General features: G+C 38.3%; 1 long non-coding RNA gene across 1 annotated transcript; it reads right to left on the bottom strand.

Moving 5' to 3' along the window:
- Window positions 1,669–26,096, bottom strand: LOC110396666. Its single transcript, XR_002437152.1, has 4 exons — window positions 25,952–26,096; window positions 20,424–20,639; window positions 12,356–12,428; window positions 1,669–1,777 (listed from the first exon to the last, which is right to left on the bottom strand). It is a non-coding gene; the product is annotated as an uncharacterized LOC110396666 (long non-coding RNA).

Below are 26,096 nucleotides of genomic sequence, written 5' to 3'. Positions count from 1 at the left end.
CAAGGGTTGTGAGCAAGAATATTTCTTTACATCTCTTGCTTCTTACTCAGGTAAATGTTGTGAGCTACAGATGATCTAGCCAGGTTTCAGTGCTGATTATTTCCTTCAGATTGTCTGGGTTAGAAACAACATTGTGTGTAGGTCAGAGTCTCATTTTCACCCAGTCACACTAGCTTTAACAAACACTACCACTGACTGACAGTCTCATGGCAACTAATTTACTTTTTTTCTCTACAAATCCTTGGCAATTGAGAAAAATGGGTATTTGAGCACTTTCTATTTCATTTTTTAATCTCCACCTTGAAATTCATAGTGTACTTGGATGAGAGAAAAATCTCACACTAATTTAAAACTGAACCGCTTCCTATGTGCTTGTGTTCAGTAGTGTACCTTTGCCTGGAATGAGAGAATTGCCTGGAATGAGCAGGCTAGAGTCAACGGCAGCAAGTTGAAGCCTGCTCCAAACTGTTTGCAGGATCGGGGCTTTCTATGCCTGGAATGCATCATTGTAATGGAGCACAGTTTTCAAATATGGCATCTGTATTCAAACACTGAAACTCATTGGAGGCCCTTAAACACTCCTTTTATGTAACTAAAGGTCAAACTGACCTCCGAATGTGAAATATCTGACATCCAATTGAGTAGCCTACATTAAAAATTGGGCAAGTATTTAATTATGTCTGGAGAATACATGAGTTCAGCTGAGACAATTCACACTCACCTCGTGTTTGTCAGTGTTTTTGATGGTGAAACCAAATAAATATTCTTTTGCTCCACAGATGCAGTGGATCAAGGTTTAGCTTGTTAGACATACAAAATAAATCAGTTCATATTTCCTTTACTTCATTTTTCCAGCTTTGTCATTCTGTCTAAAAGCATACTGCACAGTCAAGCCAGGCATGGCTATGCATGTTAATAACCTTTGGAAAACTCTGGATACTTCCGTGCAAAATCCTTTTTATTTTTTCCAAAAAATTGTCAAAGCACACCTGGTGAAATATACTTTTCTGTCTCTCTTTTTTTTTTTTTAATTAAAAAACTATGTTTCAAAAAGGAGTTGAAATTAAAAAAAAGAAAAAACACGTCCTTAAGTGGAACCACGACTGTGGTGCTGGTTTTCAAATCAAGAAGACGGTACAGTCTTCACAGGATATGGCTTCCAGCCAGCTGTTTAATGCTTGTAGGTCAATATACAACCAACCCAGCTTCTGCTGCCTAATTGACAAACCACATATCAGGCACAGGAAGGTTAACAACTGTTCTTTCTTTCACCTAAAAGTCTGTGTTGAGTCCTTGGTCCCTCAGTCCCTTTTTATTTTATCATTCACAAATATCTACTGTGAGCTCCCTCCAGGCACAACAGACTAACTGCATGCCTGAAAGAAATGAGACCCCTGGTAAGCATTGGGTGTCTGGTCAGTCAGGAGCCAGGCTAGCTGTTCATCATGCTCCTTGATTTCAGTCTGCCAAAGAGGTTTAGACCCACCGCTCCAAGCGTAAATTATTTGTGGATGAATGAACCACGAAGAATTTCCTCCAAAAATATTTTTGATTAATGGAGTCATGACACCAAACATCAATGCATCACCAAGCAGGTAAATATCTCTTTTCAAAAATGAATGTTAAATACACAAAACTGTTCCACAAAACACCAATAAAGTAGCAGCCTTTCTTTTATTATGTTTCTTGTTTGGTTGGTTTTTGTTTCTCTTCAGTTTTGTTTTTCTGGTATTCCTGACTGTTTAAAGGCAGCAAGCTCACACACATAAGTAGATTCCTGGAGGAGAGCACATGAGCAAAGACTGAGCAGAGAAAACAAATATTTACAAGACCCAGATATATCTATTATTGCCCAGGAAAATCACTTTCCACATGTACTAAATGCATTTCCCCTATTCTGTCCTCTCTGCAGCACAGCAATCAAATACAAAGGAATGATATGGACAATAACAGACCTCCATCCCACACTGAATTAGTATAAATGGGGATTCATACTAGATATTCCAGTACATTAAGGGACAAGAGAAACTACTAATATTATTCCAGACAATATAATCTCCCAGATTCCTGGAGATGCTGCCCCTTCTGTAACATACTAGTAATGCCTTGTCCTTCACTCTGATGAAGCGGCAACAAAGTCCAGCAATGTAAGCATGGAAGTTTCAACTCTGTGGCCATAAGACACTGTGTAGTGGCAAAAAAACATCTGTTTGTGGTTCTTCCATTAATACTGCATGGGCAGATTTCATCTGGAAGAGAAACAACCTAAACTCTTACACATATCGAGTATTATATTTGAAGGAGACAGTGCACATTAGCACAGATGAGTCAAGAGAAACAGGATGTTGTTCTGCCAGCTTTTGCTGTCAGTGTTTTTAGGATTTTCTGACCTTTGCTGTTTGAAGGTTCAGAAATTGAAGTGTGAGGACTGTGATCATACAACAGTCTCAATCTGAAAGAACTACCTTTCCAAACTAGCTTCAACAGAGAATAGGGACAGTTTGGTAAAAAATGTTGTGTTTTGGTTTGGAATTTAATTATCCTTAGTGAAATAACTTTACACATATTGACTATGGACAGCAGATCCCTCTTAGGCCCCCTTTCCTGCTCCTAGTGTTTGTCCTACTGGAAAATGAGATCATAATAGCTCTGTATCATCCTTCTAGCCATATGTTTCAGGCATCAACTGTGTATCTTCAAAGTTTTTTGAAGTACAACATTTTGAAGATATTGCCATTCAACAAGGATATCCTCGCATACATAGCAAAGACATAAATGTAAAGCAGTGGCAGCAAATCAACCCATCTGAAACAAAGAAAAATCAAATGCAGTACTGAAAAAACAGCCATTACTAATAAATATGCACATTTAAACATTTTGCCTTAGCTAGCAGCTTGCAGAACACAAAGGACAACAGAAGCCAGGTTTTGTGTCTAAGCTTCTCATTTAACCTTGACAAAACCCTGCTTGATAACCTCTCTCCTTCCCCCTCCACTTCCAGTTTCTCCTACAATACATAGAGTGGTATCTTTAAGAAGGTCAGTACTGTACGAGGGGCACAAATACAGATGGTTCTAACTTTAACTCGCATTGATTTCTGGCAGGAAAATTGCTTCAGCTTAAGCTTATATCTTCAAAGCTTTGAGGGCCAGTTATTGTTTCTGCATGTTTGTTTCTTTTCCTTATGTGACACTGAGAAATGCAATTCTTCCTGTAAAGGAGGGAAAATTCCAGTATCCATCATATTGAAGGATTACAGTCATTGCCATTAACCTGCAAATGCAGCTCAAGTCTAAATTACATTTTCTCTTAGGGTATTTTGAAAGTGAAACTGAGCATAAGACTTGAAATTAAACCAGATAGGGAACAAAAAACCTGGGAACATTTCCCCTTTCCAGAAGGTAGCTGAAGTCAATTTACATTGTATACAGCATTGAATAATACGTTTTCATCAGCTCAGAAGATAAAGCTCAATTTGTCTGAGTAACTTAGAGAAATGAAATCTTTATGACTTAAAATATTTATTAACAAATTTGTTTAGCTTTGATGCTCCAACGCCAGCTTTCACTTCCACTAGTATTATTTTTCAGGCCTTCTGAGAAATTTAATTTACATAAATCTAAGCCTGTTTTCTTTGGAATTAATTAAGTAGAATATGAATGGCCAACTGTTTTTCCAATCTTTGACATTTTTCACGTAACTGAGATCAAAAATCCAAAATTTGATTTTTAAAATAAAATGCAAATCCAGTTGTCAAAAGTGCCTTTGCATTTCTGCTCTCACTGAAATCAACACTAAGAAATTCAATCTTCCTTTCCTGTGATTACAAGAAAAAAAACACAAAAGCATAGGCTGCTGTAGTGTTATCTTCTCTTAGTCTGTAGGTAGCTTCAAACAACATCTGAGGGATGTGAACTCCTGTCTTTTTCATTCCAGTGGAGAAGATCTAAATCCAAAAGATGACTGTCTCTGTGAATGTTGCTTACTCTTCCCTGCTAAGGATGAGAGCAGAAATGCTCACCTCAACTTCTGCAATCTACCACTTTTTTCACTGCCATAAGAAAAATCTGAAACTCTGCCATGTGTCCAGAATCTGCCTGTACAACTTGTCTGAAACAGCACAGTAGTTCAAATAACGATTAGCACAGTTAGAATCAACACCATGAGGGGCAGAGAGAGCAACAGACCTTTCCTCATCTCTTGAACATCTCCACAACAGCATCTCCTTCCAGCTTCTACTTCCAAGAAGTTCTCCTTGCTGACACCATAATCCAACCTGACACACGGGCAACGCAAAACTTTCTCATACAGGAGAATGAGTGCTTTGAGAGACGACAGAAAATTCGTTCCCTACCAATACCAAAGTTTCTAATGAGACACCAAGTAAAATAACTGAAAAATCACTTATTTGAAGCTCTTTCATTTTGGACAGTTATTTAGCAGCTAAGCAAGATTTCTCAGGCTTCTGGATGTTCTTCTTCAAAAACAATGTAGCTGCTGTGGGACTATGTAAGGTGATGGCACCATCCCTATATGTACTCTCCCTTGGATTTCAGAAGTTCACGGACTATAAACAAAATTACATCAGTGTACTTTTTCCTCTATTCAGAAAGAAAATTTTGTATTGCTAAACTGCCTTGTTCTCAGGTTTCTCAGTTGACTCTTATGCCAATCTCACTGCCTCTTACTCAGTTGACATGGTGCCACAGTGGTAGCATTAGAAATATTTCTGCTGTCTTCCTAAAAATAATTTCACAACTCCAGTCTAGGCAGATTTACTAGCAGTTAACAGCCTGATAATTTCAGTGGATCACAAATTCAGTAGTATCCTGGAAACAATTTGTTTTCATTTTCATTTTTTCCTCATTTGTTCCTTATTTTCTTCTATTATTTATTCACGTCAAAAAGTCTGCTGAGATGTAAAGCAAGTCTGTTTTATGTAATGTTATAGCTTTTTCAAACCAGAGCAAATATTTGCAGATATTCTGTGTTTTAATTAACTGGCTATGGTCTCCTCAAAGTGTGTGCATAGTGTTGGTCTATTTGCAGAAGAACTCCACTAAGGAATGTGTCTGTTTGTTTTTTCGCTTTTGTGTATGTAATATTTGCCATTACCTGGTATATCAGATTAGGAGTGTTATACGAATACTCTGATTCTGGCAATGAAGTTTGGAAGTAATTCTGTAGATCCTGTTTGTCATGTTTCTATGGTTATTCATAAATATTATGGCCAACCTCAGTCAATATATGTCATTTGCAAATGAAATACACGTATTATTTTTTCAAATTACTAAAAGCTGTTTTCTTTCAAAACTCAGTTCAGAGTACTCAGAGAACTCCAGTCAATTTTTTATTAATATAATTTAAAGGATGCCCAATGCAAACACAGTTACTCAGTGCCAATGTCTTCATGTTTGGACCAGTACACTGCTTTTACACATCGTTACCCCTGTGCTTGGTTTGGTGGGAAGGACAAGTGGGAGAAGCAGGAAAGCTGGACAGATTTAAAAAAAAAAAAAAAAAGTCCTTGGGCAATTTCTTTATTCCCTGATGAACTAGCAAACTAGTACACTGCCTGGAAAATTAAAAGAAATCTGATCTGTAGCTCCAGTGGAAACCACTTGTCATCTATTGTCCAGATATAAGAAATGTTACTTTTCCTCTTCCATACACCCTGAAAGAAGAAATACAGCTGAATGCTGTGCAGGGACTGGCAGGTCACTAGAGACCAAATGTAATCATCCACTCTGGCTTTCTGGATGACACAAGCCATGGAATTTCACCCAGTAATTCCTGCATCAAGCCTATAACTCCTGCTACAGCAACAAGTGCGGTCATCAGAAAGACATCCATTCTTGATTTAAAGACTTTCAGTCCATGTTCCCAGACAAATTTTTTCCAAAGTTGTTAAATGCCCTCATTGTTACAAATTCAGCCTTATCCCTGCTCTCACTGGATCCTCCTTTTTCTAGTGGTTGGCTCTTGTTATGCCTTCATCTGTCAAGTAGATGAAAGTCCACAGTACGCTCTTTTGACAGTGTAGAAAACTGTATGTTGTGAGCAAGCCACTTCTCCACAAAGTGAAGGGCCTGAATTGCTTCTGTTTTTTGATGTAAGGGAGTACTATTTATTTACTCTACCTTATCTTGCTCTTTAAACAATCAGTAAATGAAAATAGTCTGTGTATAAAGAATACGTCATGAATTACTGCAAAAATAGCTGATGTCTGGTTTAATCCCTCCAGTACTTAATATTATCATTACTGTTAACATTATTTTAAGAGTAAAGAATTTCTCCATATACTTTCACCTCCATCCCTCACACTTGCCAGTGTAACTGGAGCAGATAAAATACCAATATGAGCAGTCAACATATAGGTCCCATTGGTATCAAAAGACCTCCACAGAATTGCAAACATTTGATCCTACGTCACAGAGGCATCGCTCCGAACCAGAGTATCCACAAGCAACTCATTAGTCCATGCAGTTCCCTGTTTATAAATTAAAACTGCAAAAGCAAGAAGTGACTGCTTACCTTCCCAACCTTTTGAACAGGAATAGAGCCGAACAATAAAGTAATTTTCTTGGAAAATCTCAGTTTCTTTTCTTTTGTTCATGAGTAGCTTGAGATATTCTCAGATTTATTTGAAAGGACTTGTGAACTTCTTTGACATTTCCCTCCCAGAATGACTTATGAGAAGTTTTTGTTAAAATTTTACTATTTAATTTAGTGCACTACATTGTGCAAGTGTAGTCATTACTATTTCTATCCATTGGTTAGATACTTAGACCAAATCTACAAAGGTCAAATTAAGAACGTTACACAGAAACAATAAATGTTTCAGCTTGTGTTGAGCAGTCACACATAAAATTATCTTCTTGCGAATGTTATAGAAAAGTATCAAAAAGAAGAGACCAGAACACAGGATGCAAGTTTTGATGTGAGACTTAGCTCAGGATGAGAAGAGATATGCAATAGAGATGCATATGTGGCTGATACACAAATGAAATCCTGTTTCTAGTAGCACTTCTTGGTTGCTGCATGATACACTACTAATTGAACTATAATTATTAACACTGCTTCATGCATGCTCAAGAAACATGGCTACATAGGTATTATGAACAGACTTGAATTGAAAGCTTTATACCACCTGCTTAGGAGCAGAGAATAGGGTCAGGATGTGGACAGCAAGCTGGCTCATACTACAGTAGCATTTATACTGACTTTAGATTTACTTGGAAACACTTTGATAACTGGCATTTCTATAACCGAGGGAGCAGAGCCATGAATTACAGACACATGCTTCTCATTCTGAAGAATTTGTAAATGGAGGATATCACTCTATATTTCCTATGTAAAAGTACCCTTTAAAAGTAGCATTCTTTCTACATTTAGAGCTTATTCTGGAACTCTCTTAGCTAGCGCCTGAATACAGTTCAAATACTGTCCCATTGCTGACATTTGTGCATCCTTCTCTTCAGTGTTTTCTCAGGCAAAACTCCATTGGCTTTGAGAAGGGTTTTGCTTGAGCAAGAACATCAGATTTGACCTTTCAATTGCACAGTGACAATTAATAACAGTTCAAAACAGATTTCTCTTTTTTTTTAAACACAATTCAAAAAATCTCCAGCCTATTACAGTGTATTTGCTGCCACTGAAGTTCTCTTCTCCCAAAAATAACAGAAATAAGCTGTTTTCTCCAAAGACGCTTCAATATCCCTTGAAGAACCTCAACAGAGCTCAAAAGTTATTAAATTGGCACCTTTGAGAGCCCATGCTTGCATCAAATTCAGCAGCACAGTCAGAAGTGTCTTTTCGCTGTACAAGTAATGGCAGCCTAGAATAGCTACACATGCAATTATTTCTGTAGAAGGGGAAGACTGAAAACTCAACTCCTGTCCAGCCCTCTGTCTGTTAGTAAATGTTTTTTTCCCCTTCCAACCTCAAGACAAATAAGGGAGATTGTGTGGTTTGGTGTCTAATCTAATCTCTTTCCTGTGTAAATCTTGTGAATCGCTATCTAAACAACTGTTCTATAGAGCAAGATCTTTGACTGACTGGCCACACGTGTCATGTGGCAAGGTCAGATAGGTATCTCTTCACTGATCCCATGAATGTGAGAGGGAGGCCAGTAAAAATTTCATGTTAAATTTGTCCTTCTTTAATTAAACTCTTAACAACATGTAACAACAAAACCTGCCAGTGAAAGGGGAAAGGTGACATTACACTAAAGGAGACCATGTGAATAATTGCAAGTTTTTGAACTACTCCCTTATTTCATTCATCCATTCACACTTTATTTTAGGACTTTTAAGTCATAATTCCACTTTCCAAAACAGTCTGAAGCTCTTTCATCTTCCCAGTGGCTGAAGAAGAAACACTGAAGTATGCCCAGCTTACCAAGCCCTCAAAGCTCAACAGGAGGCACTCTGCCTTCCCTTTCAGACTAACCTGTAGTTGAGGCCTGAGTAAAATCTTGGCCCGCTGCAAGACAATAGCAACATTCCCACTCATTTCATCAGAACCAAGGTTTCCCTCCTCACACGCCCTAGTTAAAACTTAGTGACTTAGGAAAGCAGTAATTCTGAGTTGTTTTTTCCTTTCTAAAGTCAAGTAAGACAGTGTAACTATCATCACTTAGAGGAATTATAAGTCATAATTTTGGAGCCTGCTCTTTTACCAAAAATATTGCCTGGAATGCTGGAAGCTGTATCCTAACAAGGAATGGTAAGTCATGAATTTAAATCAACTACTCCAGTCATCACTTGTGGCTTAGGGGAAAAAGAGTTGTCCAAATGCTGCTTAAATCAGTGCTAGAGTTGTATCGCATTGTGAGTTAATAATGGAGAACAGTGTTCCATGCAGTATGCATGGAAGAGCAGATCCTTTTCAGTTTTCTTGTTTTGAGTGTTCTTTTCAGTTTGTATTTCACCAGAAATTCTCATGTTTTAACATTTCTATTAGTTCTAGCACAAAGCTTGCACAAGTGTGACATATCCATCCTGGTTTGCTTTGCACATTCTCTCTCTGTCTCGTTAGATTTTCTTTCAAGTATAAAGAACTCTAACCATGTCTGTGTCTGTTTCTTTGAGATTCTTATTATGTTACTCAGGAAAGAAAGCTGGACTGTAGACAATGTGCTGTCCCACACCTCAAGAGCTGCTGATGAAAACGAATTCTTATGTACTTTATATTTACTTCATCTTTCTATTTTATGATGCCACATTTCAGTAGCACCTGAGGACACTGATGCATGAAAATAACAGAAATAGAGAACACTCACAGTACCCATAGAAAATTATCTGTGTTTCTACCTGCCTCGTCTTTGGAATTAAGAATTCTGCTTTGGCATTGTTTCTTACCAAGTGCATTGATTCGTGATTTTCAGGTCAACTTATTTCACAGCTTTTTATTGTTATTTGGAATGAGACAAGCTGGGTTTCACAGAGTTGGAGAGTCTTGAGGTAGAAGGATACTGTCAGTACTGAAAAGCTCATGAAAGAGGAAGATTTTATAGGGTTTCCCAGTGATGGTCAGACTCTTTGTTGTCTCTGGAAGACCTCATACTGTCAAATCCTTTCCACAGAATCACAGAATCATAGGGATTGGAAGGGACCTCTGGGGTTCACCAAGTCCTACTTCCTTGTCAAAGAAGGTTCCCTACAGCAGGTCGCAGAGGAAAGCGTCCAGGTGAGTCTTGAATATCTCCAGAGGAGACTCCACAAACTCTCTGGGCAGCACATTCCAGTGCTCTGCCACCCTCACCGTAAATAAGTTCTTTCTCATATTTGTATGGAACTTTTGCCTGTTCCTCATTTTTGAAAATAATATTTTATTTTCAAGCCTCTATCTCCACTTATTTCCTCAGGAACACAGCTGTAATTTTCCTTGCTATCTTCAAACTGATCTCTATGGGTTCATGATTAAAACCAGAGATAGTTGTTTCCTTTTTTGATTAGTGTCACTTACAGGAGCCACCAAAAAAACAGACCATCTCTTCGTGCTCTGTAAGTCTGTGCAACACCAAGCACAGCGGAGCTTCATATGTCATATACGTTACTTCTGTAATAATATCGTCAATATTTTTCAAATCTGACAAATTTAATTTGGCAATTTCTGTCTTCTCCAGTAATTGTTTTAGATCATGCTGCATTACAGCAGCTAGATTAAAGTAGGAAAAGGGGTTTTAAGTGCTAACTAGCGAGAATAGGCTCACTAGACTAACAGCTATAGAAAACACAGAGTACCTAAAATACTGCCAAATCAACAACCAGTCTGAAATTTGCTTCTGTAGTCTTCCAATTCCCTTTCTAGATTATGTTCATCTTCATGTTTGCAGTTATACTATCTTTTAGTCTTTTAGCTGTTCATTGTAAATCTTGAAATCATTATAACAGAACTGAACCATACCAAGGCAGATGTTTGACAGGACTGAAAGCTGTAAAACACGAAGTCTTTAAGATAAGTCCATAGCTCAGAAAGCATCATACAGAGGCCCTAATAACTACTGAGCTGTAAATTTACCAGTTTTGCCAAAAGCAACAGATTTCTTTCTGATCTCAGTGCAACTGCTTCCACACAAATCACATACAGTGACAAGTTATAGGGGTTATGTTACCTATGCCTCTTCTGTTTTCTCCTTGTGTAGAATCTTATATTTTGACACTAATTCTCCTCCCCTATAAATGACCTCCACATTAAATTTATAGCTTTACAGTTAGTGTTAGATAAATACTATTTGTTCTAGTTTGGAATATGAAATAGGAACCTTTAACGGTTTAGGACAGACATTACAGTTTAGGAATAGAAACAACCTCCACCAATCACTAGAACAACAAATTGGGAACTGGGAATCCCATATTTCATCTTGGCTGTCTGAGTGAACAAATCAAGAAATCTTTCTGTGGCTCCAGATCAACCATCAGTAAAGAGGAAATCTGATCACTCCTGTCTCCTTCAGAGGAAACTAATCTGCATTAAGCACTTACATATTAACACAGAAATGACTATAAATGCATAAATCTAGGTCTCAGTAGTAAACGGTAAAAGTTAAATCAGCTCACTGTTGAGGAGAATGACTCAGAGTCCAACACTCCCATCACTCCCATCTAAACATGTTAACTGATACCCATGCAGTAGTTGCCAGAAGATTCTTTGGAAGTGGCGGGCACTAAGCTTTATTGCCATAGGCATAGTGTGCTATATCCAATTCCTGCAGTGAACACAAAGAATGCTGTAGATACCATAGCACTGTTCACTGTCAGAAATGGATAAACAGTAATAACAAAAGGTTGTGGCAACCACTGTGCATGTATCAGTGTGTAAAGGCTTCAGGAGAATGGACAGAACATTTCTGCAATCCCTCTTGAAAAGTCAATTTGCCTCTCTTTAAATTTCCATCACTTTACCGCTTAAAGATGCACAAGATGCTGAGTTCGTCTAGTTTCACACATTGTTATTGGGCATATATACTACTCATCACTGGAAAGTTATAAAACAATCAAAAGAAGCATCATGATTACACAGAGAGAAATGATGAAATAGAGGGTGAATTCTCAGTCAGGACTCACTAATAAATTTGGGTGAAGAGCAAAATTCAATAAACAAACACTGCACAGGCAATTTTGTCCCTTCCAGAGACAAACTATAATTATGGGAGATGCATAAGAAGATTAACACATTTTTTTCTCTGCCTCTTTCCCACCCATTCCCCACTCAGATGATTGCAGCATTTTGGCTTCCATTTTCTTGCTAAAGAAGGCAAAGTTAAGTAAGCAGGACACAAGACCAAGAGTCAACGCACCTGGGCTTTTCTCTTGGTAGTGCTATTAACCTACTTCTTAACCTTTTCCATCACCCTTTGTAAACAAATAATGCCTTTATGTATCTTTACTTCTGTTCCTACACTTTGCAAGTCATATGAGCAGAACTGTCCCTACATATGCAGATTGTAATGCATAACAAATCCCCTGTCTTGTTCAGGGTCTTGACATCCTCAAATACTAAAATAAAACAAATAATGATTACAAAATGTCCAAACAATGCTCTCTCAGAGAGGAAAGCTAGTTGGCAGAGGACCATGTAAGGAAGTGTCATTCTTTCCATTTTCACTTCCTCTTGCCAGTTCAACATTCAACATTATATATTAATCCTACAAATATTCATCAAAAACTAAGAGCCATTGTTCATTTCTCAGGACTAATACTGATACAGTCCTCACCTGGGAAGTGTCCCCACTTCTTAAATTAAAAGCTGATTTTCTGAAGGCTCAATCATGGTCAGTGATAATGCAGTTAATAGATTATGCAGTTTGAACTGGTAAAGGACAAAAAGCAAACAGAAAGCAGTCTGTTACCTTAGTGTCGTTTACTTAATCTTCTACATTTCTCCGTTAGGCTCCTTTGAATGCTGCCTTCAATTTCTGAGAACTAAAAAAAAAAGAAAAAAAAGGAAACAATTAAAACTTGATATCACATTATTCATTGGAAAAGTAAGCAGCATGAGGGTTATACTGTAAAGCTAAAATCTCTCCCTAGTACATACTCTGCAATATGATGGGACTTCCAGTCTGTCTTCACAGCATGAAGATGTCCATCCTGCCCTCCAAGCCAATGTCAGTTTGGTGAAAAACCAGGAGGGATAAATGAAATCTTTGTTGCCATTATGTTTTTTTTTTTCATTAAATCAGATAGAGGTCTAGACATGCTAAAAATAATCGGGAAGAAAACAATAGGCAAAAACTACTTAAAACATTCAATGCCTGTATGAGATGCTGACTATCCATACCTCTCTGCAGCTTCCTCATAGTCAATATAAATCATACATTTGTGAATGCTTATGTTTTTAAAAGAGGAAGATATTTTCTATAATAAAATAATAGGGACTGTGATGTATATAGGAAAAGTATTTGTGTTTGTGTGTGTATATACATTTATACACGCACATATATATACATAGATGTAGGATGCTCCAAAAGTAATGTCTTCTACTTATTTCTGTGGAAACTAAGACAGATACAAAGAGCACAGTAACACAATTTGGTAGAGCAAACTCTCAGCTACAAAATACTGTTTTTCCACATAGTCACCACCATTAGCTATGCATTTTCACAGCAATGAACAAGGGTCTGCATACTGCACCCGTAAAAATCTGCTCTAGCAGAGGTGAATCATTGTCATTGCCTCTACTGAAATGCAACACCCACCACACCACTGTGCTCACATCCACTGTTCGGTCTCTATAAATGTTCAGCGAGCGTCAGTGAATGTCAGCAAGTGTGATATTTTCCACATGGAGGAATTCAATTACACACCTCCATGTCAGACACCATTTTGTCAGATTGCCCCTCTGCTGCCAACTGTTGCACAGCAGCAACATGTGACAGAATATTGGTGGGAAGATTCACCCTCTACTGCCATTCCACCAACATCTGCCTCTCATGTCAAGGCCCAACATAATAAAATAAGAGGCATTACTTTCGGAGCAGCTTCTGTATATACACATAGTATCATATGTATATATGTATAGGATTTTATATATGTATATATGCACACATTATCTTATTTATGTTTGAAAATGTCAAACAAAAATAGTATTTTTTTTCCAAAATTACCGTTTAAAAGAAGCTCTTGTTTCCTTTAACATATAACAATGATACAACCCAAACTTTAACTCCAAATAAGCAGGCATGAGTCCTTCTCTAACATTAATTATGGTGTAGCACACTAAACTCCTGATTCTCAGACTATGCTTTAGAGTACACTCTTGTTTAAAGCCTCATCAGAAACAAAAAGGTATGAATGAATCTGAAAACTCACTATTCCTATGCAGCAAGGTAATATCTTAAATTTAGTCATCTAGCCAGTAAATTGTATAACAGGAAAATCCAAGTTGAAATATTCAACCTGCCAAAGATTATAAATTCTTTGTTTTGCTTTGGAAACAAATGCACAGCAGAGACCAGAGTCATAGAGCTAGAAAAACATAACAAAGGCTTTGTTTGTAAGGGGATGGAACCACTGCTCTCTGGTCAGAGATGAGGTTGGCTGATGTGTTTTCCATAACAGTCAATTGAACAATCTCAGCACTCAATCCTGGCCAAATACTAATCTACTGAATTTATTACATTTGGTTTTCTAAATTAAAATTACCATCTGTAATGTATGTGTTATAAACAGCACTGAACACGTGACAAGAAAAGTAGCTCACGAAAAGCTGGGCAAATCACACTCAGTTTGAGGAGCCCAGAGAACTGCACACTGAATATTTTCTTGCTGAGAAAAAAAGCATAACAGCTTAATGAGGTTATTTGTTAAAAACCCCTCCGTTCACCTCAGTAATGGCCTGAGCAGCCTGGGTCTGGAAATGTCATTGGTTTGACCAAAGCGATACTATCATCTAACAAGGCCAAATTTAATAGGAAAAATTCCATGGTATCCAGAAATAATACATACACACAGATACAAAAGAAAATCTCAGCTTGGAATTTCTGCTGTCTTGTTTTTTGTTTTTTTTTCAAGATTTCCACTCTCACAATCATAAATATTCTCAAAACAAAAGCTGATACAACATTGTAGCTATGTGGGCTGACATGGGTGACATCCCAGATCACTGAGCACAAGGCCTTTGCAGTTCTGCAGCCCCACCACATCATCCAGCATCTTTGGTCAATAAAGTTTCTGGTAGTCACTGTATGACCTAATTCCTACTTTTTCACAGAAACTTTTTTCGCTTTCACCACCATGTGCTCTCTTCAGAAAAGCAGTCCTGAAAACAGCAAGTCTATTCAAGCCTACTTGAATAAAAGTGAATGCCAATCGGTTGCCCGTTTCATGCTTTCACTGTGATTTGTGCCAAACCATTTTTTGACGTGAGTTCTACTCAGAAATGGAAACAGGTCTGGGCTTAGCTGAAACATGTCACATTGTACATACGCCCAAAAAGAGTGGCAAATTACCCATTTCCAGGGTTGGGGTTTTTTTTGTTTGTTTGTTTGTTTGCTTCCAGGTCATATTCCACAGTAGAAATAAAAACAAGTAAAATGGGACTTCAGACATGCTAGGTGTTGTACAGAGACAGCCCATGTCTAGAATCTGCTATGTGAAAGCCAGGCACTAACTAAGAGCTGGTCATAAAGACTACCTGTACTCTCAGAGGTGATAGGTGCATTCAAATGACAACTCATCCCATTCATGAGATGGGATAGGATGTCCCCATAGATACCCATCTCTCTTTGCTCTCTGGAAAGTAACTTAGACAAAAAAGTTCACTGTTTTACTGGTGACTAGTACTACATCAGAAAAAATGTCCAAGACTAATAACACAAAAAAAGACTTTCTCTCCTTTACTTGCCAGTTAAGACAAATGAGGCTAAAAATGGTCAGAATCACTTGATCAAGGTCACATAAGAGGTCTATCAGAAAGCTACGAGTTAAAACTCAGATTTTTTTGGTTCAGCCCTTCTTTACTCATGGTGAAGTAGTCAGGAAAAAAGGTTCTCACTGCTTTCCAACAAACAGAAGAAATACACAATAGATTTATTTTACACTATGTGCTTCCTATCCACTTTTCTGTGAAAAGAACATCATTGCTGTTGTTTTCTTTCTTCCTGACCTAAGTCAAAGATAGAAATGTAGTCCACTTCTCTTGTTTCCTTGGCATTTATTCTTAGAGACATTGTTTATGTTGTTAATCTCACTAGGGCCTGAACCTTCAACTGAGATCAGCACAAGACTTGCAACCAACTTAATGAATTCACTGTAAGGCCTTAGAGCTATTTTAATGCAAAAAGCAGAAATCAGATCTGAATTTTCAGGGAGCAGGTTGCTAAAGTTTTATTCAAGCATAATGTGAACATCATCTTTCACATGACTTTTGTTTCAGTGACACCAGCTTCACAAATCTCACGTCTGATCGATCTTTGCTCTTTTCAGATCTGGGATTAATAGAATTAGGAATCTGCCTGTATTTTCTTCTATTTGACTTTTATCATTTTATCATCCTATCTGTTCAGCTGAGACATCAGCACAGAGAAAGCAGGAGTAGAAGCGCCTGTGCAGAAAATTCTCTGAGCAAGTGTTTGGCTCACTATCTCCTGAAAAGTTACTGGTGAATTATTACAAATAAAATGGTAGAAATACACCAATGAAAATCAATTCTTCAAAGATTTATAAGTATATATAAAGCAAGGCTGAAACTCATTATCCAATAGCTTGTTTGTATCGGGACATCATTATTGATGATATTTAAAAACAGAAAGTCCTTCTGAATTCCCCAGAGGAGAAGACACACATGCAGGTTCCCAAAAAAGAACCAGCTAGACAAAATGCAGTATGATTCCGGTCTACACCTATCTTTTTCTCACTCCATCCCTGGGGTTGTTTGACTACATGTACTTCAGCCAGCTCTCTTTCATCTCTGATGACCTATTCTCCTCCCTTGGTTATCACGTTGTTTCGAACATCGCCCTTAAAACAATCACTCCCAGCCTCAAGAAACTCTCAGTGAAAGTCAGACAAATTATTTTCATAGCCTCTACCAATATTTCATTTTGAAGATCAGTGCTGCACAGAGGTCAGGGAGGAGGAACATGGCAGCTAGGCTATTATTTGGATTTAGCTGCTAGAAGGTTATGCGGAGCAGAGTTAAAAAAAATTGACATTTGTGATTGTAAGTTGATATTAACGTAATGGAAACAGTGTGCAACTCCTATCTCCCCAGCCATCAAGGGTCTGTCAGCTTTAGTCAGTGTCCCAACGCCCTCTCACTCATCCTCCTTGAAGTAAATGAGTCGTTATGAGCCTGACATTTCTTCCAGAGGCAAGCTCAGCAGGGTCCTCCTTCCCTCTAACTTGTCATCATCCAGAGTTTTATGTTTTAGTAACTTGAAACATCCTGTAAAATCTATCAGGATTAGTTTCCAGTATAGAAGCACTTGTACTTGATCCAAGCTAATCAAATGTTCTTTAGATACTAAGCCCCAGGGTTTAAGCGAGCACACCCAACCTACTAAGCAAAAACGACCTTCTTAGTGTGGCTACTATATCCTCCTCTTTGACCCTTTTTGACACAAATTTGGCTGAGATAAGACAGAGTTAAAGCCATTGTGAATAGGCCAAAAATAATACAGTAAGTGTGTCTCTGATGTCACAAGAATGTTATAAGATGAAAAAAGAGCTGTTTTTTTTAGATGAAACTAGACATTTTCGAAATACTACTCAAATGGGCTTTTTAATTAATTAACATTTTGTTTTTAAACTTTTATTTTTACTTCCCAATGGAATTAGTAACCAAACTAAGGGTTTTAGAAGCTCATCTTATAATCAAACAGAGGTCTGAACTTACAAGTCACATGTGACCTGACAGTCAAGAGGTTATGGTGAGTAAGAAGGTAGACCACAGAAAACCAAAGAACAGGAAACTTTTGGTCTAGTGTTGATGGAAAAGTTTTGGATTAGATGGATGCAGTACTGAATAACTTATTTCAAGCAAAAAGCTCTCACAGAACTTTCTGACCCTTTTATTGAGGAAACGCTGAAGATGTATGATGTAAGATTTCAGAGGTGCACATGTTAAGCAGCAAAGTCTTCTTTTGAATTATATACAGCAGGATCTGTGTTTACACAGCTATACAGAGAGAATTCCCCTTCTTCCATTCACAGACTCCATTGACTAACTGACTTCCTTGATTTCAAAAAACAATATTTATTATTCCATGAATGTTACTATAATACTGAGCATGCCTAAATGCCTAGAAATTTTACAGAATTTCTGGAAGGCCCTGAATCTACAACACTAGACAGTCCCACTCAGTGCTCTACTAGGATCACTCTGCATAGCCAGAGAAACAGCTCTTTTCCACCACTGACAATTCTAGAGACGCCCAGGAGCTGGCAATCTAAAAAAGGCAAAGCACTTCAGTCACATTAAAATTAACCCAACCCAATCCAACACTTACCATGCTCTTGATGGGTGAAGGGAAGAAAGGGGGAAGACATATTAAAATTGGAACTTCACATATAAGAGTGAGCTTCTATCTCTGATAGATACTAAGAGGCAAGAAATAAAATGGCTTAGAAATGTGCTTTCCTAAAGCCAGTTCTAAGACTGTATGAGGTTGTTCTGCCTTAACTCAGTATAACCCTGGATTCTCATGAACCAGAGGTTACTTTTAATTCTGCCGACTAAAACACAACACAAGTTGTCAATGAAGAACTTAGAGAAGGAGGTAGTTAGACTATTAAGAGGAACTGAAGCCCTTGAGTGAACTTAGGCTTGATTAAATTTCTGAAAATATAATGTAACATTAATAGCAAATTTAAACTTTGACCAAGGCTAGCTCTTTCGTTTCCACTGGAATAAAAGCAAACATGTCTCCAGAGTAAAATGAACAAAATAAAAAGTATTTTTAAATTGGTCAAACAGTCCAGTTCTCACTTGGGAAGCTGTACATACAGTTCCCATTCATATTAATTGTAGGCATCAGTCTAAGAAAACATGTGCGATCAGTTGCTACAACTCAGCTGATGACTGGTAACTTGATGATGTGCTTGAGGCCAAAATCTATCTAAGGGCAGGCTCCTGTGCTGGCTCGGAGAGCCCGCTGATGTTTAAAAGGATATTAACTTAAATTAATATTGAGGGTGTTTGGATTAAAGAAAAGCAATGAAAAATGAAAGCTGATTAAATATATGAATTCCAGGGAGGAGCGTCCTCCTCATTCTTTCTATTTTGGGTAAACCTGCCCTCTTCTCTGGTACACTTTCTTCTCATGACAACAGTGTAAGCATTCCAGGTATTAACAAATCTGGAGACCTGGAGAAAAGGAAAAATGCTTTTACAATGGTTTGACTGTGTCAATACCATTATTTAACTTCCACATTCATAACAAAACTCATCCAAAAAGACCAAACCACTAAATGGACAGATTCTCTCCCGGTGTCAATCAGTATAGCTTGAACATATGTCTCAACAGTACACTTGTTAAAATAACAGTAACTCAGGTACAAGGCATTTAAGAACCAATTCCTTTTTTTTTTTTCCATAGAATAAAGCAGGAAACTATTTTCCAAGCAAATATTAGATACATATTCTTAATGTTTATAATAATATTTTGTAATTTAAAGATTATCACAATGTTTTGGCAAGGAGAGGAGAGGAAAGGAAAAAAAAAGAGAGAGAAAATAACTTGTTGTAGAGCCTCCAGGCTATTTTTCTCACCGTAACTTTGTGGTTTTATGACATGACATTTATTCCTAGAAGTTAGATGTTAAGAAATATCAGACCACATTAAGAAGCAAATTACCTTTATCTTCTTCCCAGATCACCAGATCTTGGCCACAATTACTCACACTAATATACTGTTCTATCATAAAGGTCAGTATTCGCTGATTCCGTTAAATTTTGCCATCCTCAGACTACATTACTTCCCTTAACAATTCCAAGAAAACTCACACTTTGTTTGGAAACATACAGAAATAGCATGCTTGGGTATAATTTATACGAAACTAATTTAGAGATTAATTTTGGTATCATGGCATTTTTCATTTTAAAAATCCTTCTTCAAAAGACCAGAGCAACAGTGTAGGAGGAGTTGGGATGGGATGGGAGAGACAGTGGGATCAACACCATGGACCATTCTGCTGCTACTGAGCTACTGGGAGCAACACAGAGTTACTGTTTGGAGGAGAGAGAGTTTAGTGCTGGAAAAGGACTGGAGGGTGGCTTGGAACAGAGATCGGTGTCAAGGGGGAATCCTGCTGTGAGGGATTTACTGATCCCAGAAACTGCCTCTGTTTTTATTACTATTTATAATTATAAATAAATGAGAATAATTTTTAAAACTTTCCTTTCACAGTAAAATCCCAAGGTCATGGGAATTACCACCACCACAGATAGATGATGGAGAGGAAGATTCAAAAACCTGCAACTACACGGGGTCTGTCAGCTCTGGCTCCCTCCCATTCCTTCTCCCCCTCTCCTCAACATACCAAGCTGATGCAGTACTGGCAGAGAAGCCAGCATATCAGAACACAAGTCTTGTGTGCACAGGTCTGTGTGCTTCCTTGTGAGATCCTTTTGGGATACTCCAGGCATTCATTTGACCTCTGCTTGCTCCGTTGATGCTAACATAGCTGTGATTGCCATGGGGCCCCTTGTCATCAGCAGGGGATGGGATTAGAGCCCAGTTCAGATAGTGCATCATGAGTAACAGCTGTGCGTGGAAGAGCACTTCCACGCTGACTCTAGTTTTCAAGAGAAAAGACCATCATTTTCTAGAGAAAAAACAGTACACTGGGAGACAAAGCCACATCTGTTTTGAGTAACAGTAAGGAAAGAATACAAGGAGTTCTTTTCTCAGTCAGATAGGCATGATTATGACAGTGTGGGTTCCCTGACGGATTGGCTTTTTCCTTGCCTCTCACCTTTCAGCCTTTTTCTTTCCTGCAGAACTCGATCTTTTAACATCTTCACATCTTTCAGCACTTGTACTCCAACACTTCCCAGGATAGCCAGATCAACCTATGAGAAAATTTTCCTGCCGTGTACTGCACACTAGTATTACTTCCACATCCACTGGAGCTCACCTTCTTCTTTCTCAGCTGAAGAGAGATTCAACTGCTGCTCAAACTACCCAGGTCCTGTAAAATTTGAAGAGCAGTGTCTTTATCAGTACTTAAATGTAAGGAAATGATTCTGCTGGAAATTTGGGGATAATTTGAGAGAGAGTGAAAGCCTACAAACTACCTTCAAAACACGACAAGTAGAGAATGCAGGTCACCATAACTTCACAATGAATCCATTTCATCCTTTGTGAAAAAACACTAGCTCTTTGTTTGCTGCAGGACCTAGTAAGCATAGATGCTACATCACATAGCTCAGTATAATGCCTCACATTACAAGAGTTATTACAGATAATGGTAAATTTATTATTGAAAACAAGGTGCTGTTGTAGTTGTTCATGTGCAAAGAGAAGAGTCTTGGAACGTAAATTACTTTTCTTCAAAGTAACTTAAAGTTGGACAGCTTGCAATGGGCATAGCCATGTGGCAATCCCAGTATCTAGTTGCACAAGATGTACTGAAATAACTTCGTTGTCACTGGGGAAGTGCATTCACAAATAGTCCTTTTTCAGATGTATGGAGGTGTGGGAAGTTTTTATATCTAAATTAACCTTGGTATCCATCAGAACAGCTCTCGCTCTCCAACATGAGGCTTTGCTTTCCATAGGAAACCACAATTTTTCATCAAGACAGCTAAACCTCCCTTACCAAAAAGCTGTCAGCTTATCAGAAAGTCAAAAATTCCCTAGAAAAATAAAACATTTCTAAATTGACAAGAACCTCAAAACTAATTGGGCCACTGTTTCCCCCTCTAGTCACTCCCTGGGCGTCTCACTGCAGCGCTAATCCCCAGCTGGGATAACACACCACTCGCCATGAGTAAGCATTACAATTCAGTGAAAAGTTTCCTTAGCATTTGTTCCTTCATAAATGACTAATCAGGACGTAAGTCCAGGTATTTTTCCTACATTTTCTGAAATGTGGGCAGTACACACGATTACTTTATAGTGGAAACATTACTCCAGCAACTACCCTTACCAGTAATGACATGTGTTGCACCTTTCCTCCTATCTCTTCTGAGTAACTGTGTACTAGCAGGTGCCATGGATCACCTAGTACTTACAGCTGAGTTGGATCTACCCATGAACCAACGACAGACAAAAGTATCTTCCCAACCATTGTTCCCTACTTTTGTATTAGGAAAAATGATTATTTTTACTGGTCTGCCTTTCTAATGTTTCTGTGTGCATCATGAATCAGGACATTGGCTTGCAAGTCCCACTAAAAGCATCACTTTTTAATTCCCACCATCCTGGATAACAAGGAAACAAACAAACAACAACAAAACAGCAAAAACTACAACAAATTAGTAATTTTCCTCTTCTTATACTTAAAATGAACAACACAATACTCTTCTTCAACGTGTTCCAAGACTATTGCTTCTGATCTGGCTGTCTGAAAGTAGCAAAAAGATTTTTCTTGAATGTATAGATACTTTCATGCTTCACAACTACTGCATTTTATTTTGATTATAAAATAAAGAGGGGAAAGAACAAGGTTGATTTCCAATGAGCAGCAAATACTCTGTGAGGAATATGACAGAAGTCAAGAAGATGGCTAAGTCTATAAGAAAGAGCAGAACAGTATTATCCCAGATATTTCTTTTTGTTACCACCGAATAATGCAAATGATGTAGAAAGAGACTGCAGATCAACTTTTCCAAACAGTTTAAGCAGATTGCTGATAAGCAGGGTTTTCAAAGGTCTCTATGAAGGTTAAGGACCTAGCTGCCATCGATTGTAAGGCAGACACTTAGCAGCAGTAAGGCTATGAAAGCATTTGGAAATACATATACCTTTTCCCGGAACTTTTTAATTTATTGCTTCATAATCCCATATAATAATTTGATGTAGCAAAAAGAAATAATGTAGACATCATTTCCACAGGAAGCATGAACTTTCTGTAGTCTTGACAGGCAATGAGGCTCAAGCTCTTGCATTTTAAGAGTCCTTCAAACAAGAGGAAGACCCTAAACTAACTGTAACTCAGGAAGTGCTACTTGTTCCTTAATTATAATGGAGATTCTGAGTTTTTGTTTATGGTAACAAGGATTTTTTGTTCCTGTGGCTACAATAAAGCATTTTAAATGTGAACCGAGCTCAGAAAAGCTTTTCATTTTGTCAGGACTCCAAATTTTGCTGTTTAATTTCACGTTCAAGGTCCAGATGAAGCTAAAGAGAAAGAATGGTTCATTTTACTATCCATGGGAATGTGAGGCACAATGGGATCCTGGTCAGCTGGGATTTCTATTGCAGTACAACCCTTTATAGTTTTCTTTTGTAAAAGGAGTTGGTTTTTCAGTTTAAGTGATCTTGAGGCTAATTCCCATTCACTACGGAGAACAGAAGACCTTCCTGTCCAGTTCCCAAAATCTTAGTAGTGACCTTGTTTTTTTTTTCATGTCAGCCAAGAAACAACCCATCCCAGTTACCACACAAGGGTACTTGTTTAATGTTGACGAAGAAGGAAATGTACCACCTACTGAGTCACCAATGCCACATCCTAAACACCTGGCTTTTGCTTTGCTGGGCTTCCATTTAAGTACAAATCTAGAACGAGTAGAGCTGTAGAAAACGTCTATAATAAAACCTCAAACCACACAACACCTTCCTGGATGGGAGGTATATTGTGATCTAAGTCCATGGATTTCCAGAAGAAAATTGAAATCCCTTCCAAAGCAGACCTCTAGACGTGAGTTATCCTTTCTGGTTTTGTCTAGTTTCAGGGATAACAACTGCAAGTCACAGCCCAGCGCAAAAAATTAAATTAGTTTCCTTGAAGTAAAAAATAAAATCAGAGCTAAAAATCATGTTTACAGCAACTGCACAAAAGTGCAGTTATGGCCAAGTCTACCATGGCTTTAGATGCCTCCCTCTTGCCCTAACTACCTTCGTAAGCATTGGCCCAACTTCCTTCTATTCTCACAAGACTTCTGAAAAACAGAAACAAACAACAACAAAAACCAGATTTCTTAAAGCCAAATTAAAAACATTTCCTACATGTGAAATTTCTGTCTGTTAGACAACAAATAATTTGCCATTCACAGTACATCCCACAGTTGATAAACAAAGCAGTATTTTACCACTCTATTGCAAAACACAGTAAAACATGTTTTGGGAAATGATTCTTCATTGAAAAAACGTCATCTAGAGCAATACAATGCAACAGGAATCACGTGAACGTACTACATCCTGTGACTGGCTCTGAAGGAAACGTGGATACAGTCACAAAACGTTCTGGGGCGGGAGGAAGCTCATCTTCTCTGTCAAACACCAGCTCACAGATGGGCCTGCTCACCTCTAGTTTGCCCTGACTCATTCGCCGCTCCCTTGATCCCCCACACTGAGAAGCTCAGCCTCTTGGCAGCTCTCCCACAAGCAAGAGGACCTAGCCAACACTTTGGAGACACTTTCTGCAGCGTGCTGCCACAAGGCAGCCCATGGTTTTTGCCAAAAAAGAACATTTATCTACCTATAAAGCTTCACTTCCTTCCAGATGTGCTACCTTAAGATAGCTCTGTGCCCAAGCTCAGAGCCCAAAACATAAACATGTGATTTGAAGAAAGAAAGAGGAAAGGGTAGGGAAGACTTTAATGACACAGAGTGACACTTCTGTAACTCACATTCTTAATGCATATGAATTTCCTTGCCTCTTTTAAAATAATGCTTGTAACCTGTAATTTTGAAAAACCATATATAATGCAGAAGGTGCTTGCTACAGCTGCTCTGTTCATATATATATACAGTACCACAATCCATCATTCCAGACAAGCATGTCATTGCCTACAATGGAGAGAAACCGAGTCCATGTAGACTGTCCCAAGACCAAGATCACCTCAGTACACACCAACAATAAAGCTGCTAGTAATGCTTCAGAGAGACTTCCCAGCACAGACTGGGACAGCAAAGCTACAGTAGTGAGTTTTCTGTTCTCAGTGCACATCCTCTTTCAGTGAACTACTGACAGCATTGCTTTCATGCTCTAACAGGCCCCTACTTAGCAGGCAGTGGGATGAGAGCATTCTTACACTCAAGAAGTACTCAGCAAACCACACTGGGCAATTGCCCTGCAGCAGAAATACTGACAGTAGAATTTCCCAATGAAACAAGTCAGCTTAATCAATATTTTCTGTTTTATAAAACAGGAGGATACGACCCCTCTGTAGTAAAATAATTCTTAGTATTAGAAAATAGAGAGAAAGGAAAATACATCCAAAAAAGTTATATAAACTTTTTAAAATTTCAACACGAAGGCAAACAGTCCAATTCCTTTTTTTTCTCCTCACATTTTCTCAAAACAAACTTCAGTTTTCTGGGAGACTTACAGAATTTCTCATAACTATCCACTTTTTATGGAATAATTATTTTTATTGCCCCCAACATCAGCCTAAAGTCATGTTCTGAAATCTGAGAGACAGCTGAAATAAATTATTTGTTCTCTGCTCAGAGCTCATTTCTCCATTCCCTGCATAAGCTGAGGCCCTGCAAAGATCCATCCTTTCCTTGTCTGAGTCAAAGCCTCTCAAACCCCTTAGAGAAGGGGTGTGGACAGGCATGACTGAGAAGGGGAGTTCACAATCCTTACCCTGCAAAAGGAATGTCAGCACCCACTTCCCACACCAAGATAATACCCAAAACTGCACAATAAAACAAATCCAATGGTGACATAGGAAAGTTTGGCAAGGAGGAAAGATGAGGATACTTCATAGATTTTTCCTGAGCCATACGAGCCTCCAGTGCAGCTGCAAGCCCTGACACAAGGCTGCTTCACCTCCACAGCATCATCCTGCATTCCTGCAGGAAAGATGTTTTCTACCAGCTAAATCAAAACACAAAGGCCACAACAAAGACTTCTAGATCACATTTCTAATAGGTTCCATCTTATCTGAGTTACAGATTATTTCCAACTCCATCTTCTTTGGATGCAAAGTCAAAGGAACCTGGTTTTGGGGGACATTACTTCATATCTCCACCTGACATTTCACGCTTACTTCAAGATGCAGGGAAGAGCCTATCACATCAGCATTCTTGCTTTATGCTTTGAGTCACATGTTGCATTAGCCAATACACAAAGTAATTGCCTTTCAGTCACTTTTCCCTCACTAAAATGAACAAATTCTTGGAGGTGGCAGGTTTTCCTAGGTGCCTTTAGTTTGAAACAAATGTATCACCTTCCAAACTGGTCCCTGAGCAGACAAAAATAAATAAATAAATAAATAAAATGGGGCAAGAAATGGAAATCTCCACGTACTTCCCTGACTCACAATTATCAAGTAATATTGCAGTGAAAAAAGAAAGGCTGCACATTGCTATCTACTTGCCGCAACCCACCTGCAGAGCATCGACTGGGTATAGCTGAGGGACCAGGCATCCCTCTAGCACCAGCAGGGTCCCTCAGCCTGGGCCAGGTTCGTTCTTCTTGCTCCATAGCTGTTGGCTTAACCGAGCTAACCTTCTTGTCCCAGATTATTTTTAT

Source organism: Numida meleagris, chromosome 3 (assembly GCF_002078875.1).
Source record: "Numida meleagris isolate 19003 breed g44 Domestic line chromosome 3, NumMel1.0, whole genome shotgun sequence".
In the NCBI taxonomy this organism is placed as follows: Eukaryota; Metazoa; Chordata; class Aves; order Galliformes; family Numididae; genus Numida; species Numida meleagris.
The sequence above is the reverse complement of the archived record's forward strand: the minus strand, read 5'-3'. Positions and strand labels throughout refer to the sequence as shown.